At 47.5% G+C, this 5,580-nt stretch overlaps 1 non-coding gene across 1 annotated transcript; it reads left to right on the forward strand.

Annotated features, from left to right (window-relative positions):
- Positions 1–4,531: 4,531 nt before the first annotated feature.
- Positions 4,532–4,655, forward strand: LOC111824883. Its single transcript, XR_002827943.1, has one exon. It is a non-coding gene; the product is annotated as a small nucleolar RNA SNORA25 (small nucleolar RNA).
- Positions 4,656–5,580: the final 925 nt, after the last annotated feature.

Below are 5,580 nucleotides of genomic sequence, written 5' to 3' on the forward strand. Positions count from 1 at the left end.
CATTTGAGGGTCACAATTAACAACAATTAACAACAACTCAATTTATCATTTAGGGCTTTTCCCAGTCATCAGCTTCCCAAATTAAAAACAGAGGACCTAAAACATTTTATAATTTGAAAAGGAAATTTAAAACTTTAGTGCCGTGGCCAGTTTCAGAAGAGAAGCCGTGTGACCTTAGGTAAGTAGCTTAATTCATCTAGGCCTTAGTCTCCTTGTATGAAACAAAATGAGGAATTGAGCCTGATGATTCTCAGTCTTGACGTTCTGGATCTGTAATGCCACAGAAAGACAAGGGTTTGGCGGAGGTAAGAAACAAATCAGAGAATGGATGGAAGAGCAAAGATAGACTTACAGAGACAAGGGGAAGATATCTAAGACAAAGGGAACCTGCAAGGACCATGAGGCAATGGCCATCTTTGTTAAGGCAACAGCATCCTCTTGTGGCCGTCAAGGTAGTGCTGCAAAGGCTTCTTAAAGCTGAGTTAAGATTTCACAAATCGAGTCACAGGAAGTGGGCAGTACACCACCACGATTGCCACCACACACACACCTGCACACCTGCCCCGGGCCGAATGAAATCAATCCAAGAGCCAGGTGTGACCTTCCAGAGAGGGAAGGTTTATCCCATCATCTGCTCAGAAGAAGCCGCTGGGAGGATTACAGCACTTTGAAACGTAAAAGGACTATTGAGAGTGACCAATCCTTTTGTTTCAATTTATTCAAGAGCCCAAAGAGCACCGCCTGTCTTCAATCACCTGTCCACTCCCAGCATAGCTCCTGGGCTTTTCACAAACGCTTCGCAAGGAGGAGAGCTAGACCAGGGCTCTGCCCTTGCTCAGTGGCCCCAGAACTCTGGGCCTGGGAGTGGTGACAGGCTCAGAGGTGGAGCAAGGACGCAGACCTAGACCTTCTCCTGCTTATCTCAGGGTCCAACGGCCTGAGCCCTCCTCCATGATACCTGCCTCGCCACCCCAGGGTGAATTTGACTCTACTCAATGCTGGCACCGTCCTGAGCATCTTACAGTGAAAACAGATGAGTAACGCGAGGTCACTTGATTTGAACACTCAGATTTAAACCTCTCCTACACAGAGCTGCCAAGCTATGCTGCCCCTCTCAGGAAAACCTGGAACTTTGTCTTTGTTCCCTGTCTCTGTCCATTCTGTGCTCCCTCATTCTCTAACTCAGAGTCAGCCCAAGAGTTCAGCCAACGTTTGCTGAGCACCACAGAGTGGCCAGCAGCACGGTGTAAGGTGCGCCTGCCCTGCACCAGGGAAGACAGGCAGGCACCTCAGTACTCTCCGTCTTCCCTCCTCGACAGATAACCTGAGCAATGACTTTGCATTAAATTGTAAATAACTGATAAGGCACAGACCATCAATGCGCCTTCAGGGTAGTTAGCAAAGTAGCAAATCTCTAAAGGTAGCTCCTCAAGAATGTCTCTGAAAATATCTGGGAGCTTCCAACTCGGCCTACGGGTGAGATCCGCTCTCCCCAACCTGTCCCGACTGCAGGCTCACCTGGAGCCGAGAAACCTAAGCAGGTGGCAGAAAGAAGCTCCGTCAAGGACACTGTGGGGTGATGGCAACAGGTCAGCCTCCCTCGTGCAGAGATGTGCAGGACTCCTCAAGACCACACAGCGTGCGGGTTAAGAGCTGAGTGCCCACCACTCCTGAGCTAGGGGCTGTGGGCCTGCCACAGTCAGCTCAAGTGAGAACAGAGATATCAGAGCCCGACCTGGAAGGGTTATCGTGACGATTAAATAAGTGATTCTGCACTTCTATCTCCCCTCACTCACCGGTGCACATGACAGCTGCAAAGACCCAGCACTGTCCGTACTTCACAGGCTGCCCGCCCCTGGCTGACCACTGCCGCAGGATGGCCACGCTGCCATTCCACTCCAGTGGGCTGACCCCCCGGGAGTAGTCCTCGCCCCAGTTCCCCTGCAACACGCCGTTGTCATCGTTGCTGTTGATCTGCAAAGGACAGATGGGTGGGTCTCCGCCGTGCCCAGGGGAAGCTCCGACTGCCCTCAGATGGGGCGGGGAAGCTTCTGTCGTTACCATGGCGCTCACCACCCTGCAGATGTACACCACGTCGTTCCCGCTGCGAGTAGTCTTTGGATGGGTTCTCTAAGAAGTACAGGCTCTTGTTCAGGATCTCAAAGCAGATGTCTATGATGTCCTCTTCAAACTTCCAAGTGAGTGCAAGGGAGAAAAAAAGAAAGGACTGAAAACGTCTAAAATGCTGAAACTTCAAGGAAACAACAGACTTTTAGGGAAGGTGTGTAGGCGGGTGGGGTTTCATATCAGACAAGGCTCTGCCCTGGAAGAGCTTATAAATCAAAATGAGAATTCTGCCACACTGACCTGGGTGGTGCTGGTGGGAAATACAAAGAGAGTTCAGAGAGGGAAGATGCTCATTGGCTGAAGAGATCAGAGAAGGCTATTGGAGCTGGTGGGCTTTGAAGGGTGAGGTAGACAGGGAGAGAGGAGGGGAGTCTTTGAGCATGGCGGGTACCAAGGCAGGGGCCTGGAGAGTCTCATTTCTGGAGGACTTGTGGGAAAAGATCGGATGGATAAACACAGGGCAAGGCCTGTGAGGAGAGGGGGAGGCGTGTGGGGAGCCTTTAAATCAGGTAGAGGGTTCAGCACGGGAGAAGCCAGTGCAGCTCATGGCATTCGTTTAGCACGTGTTTGTGACATGTCACAGTCCTTTTGGCTGCCAAATGCACTGGCATTTGTCTCAGTTTCCAAAAAACTACACAGGTTGTCACAGTTGAAGAACTGGGACGCTGATCTTCCTCCATAGGGCTCCCTGCTTCCCCCAACTCTTCCCTCCTGGTGTGTGGACAGAGAGAAGCTGCACCAGCTGTGGCTGGTGGTTGGGAGCAGAAAAGTTGGCCAGAGCCAGAGGTCCCCGCTCTGTACACTGACTGGATATTTGATGTTATTGAAGAATTGCTGCTCATTTTGTATATATTGTGGGATTCTGTTTTTCAGAAAGTCATCTTTTAGAGCTATATTCTGAAGTATTACTGAATTAAATGATATGGTAACTATTATTTGATTCAAAATAAATCCAGTGATGAGCTGCTGGGGGGGGGGGGGGGCGAGTGGGAGGAGTATAGACCAGGGTTCAGCAAACTTTTTCTGTAAAGGACCAAATAGTAAATATTTCAGGCTTTGCAGGCGAGAGGGACTCTGTCTCAGCTACTTAACTTTGCCCCCGTAACACAAAAGAAGCCACAGATGATACCCTAAACGAATGAGCATAGCTGTGTACCAATGGTATTTAATGCCCTAGCCAGTTTGGCTCAGTGGATAGAGCGTTCAGCCTGCAGACCAAAGGGTCCCAGGTTCAATTCCAGTCAAGGACACATACCTTGGTTACAGGCTCCTCCCTGGCCTGGGCCCTGGTCGGGGCTCGTGCAGGAGGAGGCAACCAATCAATCTGTTTCTCTCACATCGATGTTTCTCTCTGTCTTTCCCTCTCTCTCCCACTCTCTCTAAAAATCAATGGAAAATTATCATCGGGTGAGGATTAACATAAATAAATAAATACATAAAGTGGTATTTACGGACACTGAAGTTTAAACTTCATATAATTTGCACATCACAAAATATTATTTTTAAATTCTTTTTCAACAATTTAAAAATGTGAAAATCATGCTTCGTTCGTGGGCCATGTGAAAACAGACAGTGGGCCACATTTGACCCGTGGGCTATAGTTTGCAAACCCCTGGGATAGAGGAAACAAGATTCACCATAAATTGATCACTATTGAAACTGAGAGGCAGGTTCATGAACATTCACTACAGTAGCCTGCCCACTTCAATTATGTTTTAAGTTGTTTCATAATATTAACAACTAAGAGGGAAAGGCATCTCCCTTTCCTTGCTTGCCCCCTTCACCTGATGGGAAATTGGTCCAGCACCGCACGCCCTGAGTTTTGTTAGCAGCCTTTGTGAGCCCACCTTCCCGGGGGAGTGTTACCTGCCCGTAGTTCCAGGGCCAGGAGGTGATGAATCGTTCATGACCCTTGTGCACAAAGCCATAGTCCATCATGATATACTCTCGCAGCAGTATTTCACTGGGCAGGTAGACGTCATCCTCTGAACACGTAAGAGTAATAGAGGGGGTAAAACCCCGAACCAACCAAAAAAACAGGGTAATAAAAATGAAAAATGGTAATGAAAGTATCTTGCTGGAAAAAGGAGAAGCAATGGGTTGATGGCAATAGAAATCAAGAGTGGACCTCTTAAAAGTCTAGAATGTGTTTTTCTAGATGCCAGATATATAAAATGTATACTTTTAAAAAATAATAATTATCTTTTCCTGATTGTAAAAGCTTGTTGTAGAAATTTGGAAAACACTGATGCTGGAAAGAAGACAATGAAAATCGCTCTTTCCCACTCCTCAGACACACATGTTGGTGTGTTCTGGGCACTCTCTCTCTTTCTCTGCACATGTGTGTAATACAATTACATATCACATTGTGTTCCATCTCCTAATCTATTTCACTGAACATCACACATTTCAAAGAGAGCTTATGGGACCAAAACCAAGCTCTTGTAACACTGTGACCTAAGATTGAAATTCTCCATAGGGTGTAACAGATACTCAATAGTGCTATGTTTTCCTGAGGAAATATAAGATTTTTTTTAAAAAAATCACACCATGAACATTTTCATCGTGCACTAAAAATTCCTTGTAAAGATGATCTTTAGTGAGCACAAGGTAATGTATGCATAGCTATGCAGTATGTTTTTTTCTGGGCTTTCTGGGTAGAACCTTACAGAACATTCCCAATGGATCAGGTTAGCATTACCACCTGTGAGCAAGCTGTACCTGCACTCCAAGGGTTAAAAAGCAGGATGAAAGTCCCCACTGGGTGAGTCGTGCTGTAACCCTGGCCTTGAGAGATGTCTATCTTCAGAGTGTAGGGACCAATGACTGCACTGGCTGGTGTGAAAAGGGAGACAAAGAGTGAGTTGGAGTCAATGGTGAAGTCAGAAGCACTCCAGACATTCCCTTGTCGAGCCTGGGTGAGTCCAAAGGTAGCTCGGGTTCCTGACAGCTTCGTGGGTGCGGGTCCTGTGTAGGAAAGAATGACCCCAAGGTGAGGTTCGAAGTCTATGTGACCTTCACCTTCTCCTACCACTTGCTGCTAATGGCTTTTGGTTTAAGGTTTTTACTGCCACTGGGGAAGCCACTGAAGATCTCTGGGCCTCAGTCTTTTATCTGTAAAATGGGATCATAATAGTAACCACCTGAAAGTTTCGTCATGAGGATTAAGTAAGTTAATGTGTGTGAAGTTTAGTACAGTGCCTGTAGTGTATTTAAAGGTTGGTTTTTGTTAATCACAACTTCAGTTTGCTGAGCTGGCCACATCTTTTCTTAACAACACGAATAGGGTGCTGAGCAGTAATGGGGTCCTGGGGAATCCCCGGAGGAGAGAGGAAGGGAGGCTCAGGAAGGAGAGGTAGGTGCCCGACAAGTGGACTTGCCTTGGGGAGGGTGAACCCACCGGTCTCAGCCACGAAGGTGATGTGGTCGGTCCCGCAGTGGAAAGGTCGGTTG

This window comes from Myotis lucifugus, unplaced genomic scaffold, assembly GCF_000147115.1.
Source record: "Myotis lucifugus unplaced genomic scaffold, Myoluc2.0 scaffold_10036, whole genome shotgun sequence".
NCBI lineage: Eukaryota > Metazoa > Chordata > Mammalia > Chiroptera > Vespertilionidae > Myotis > Myotis lucifugus.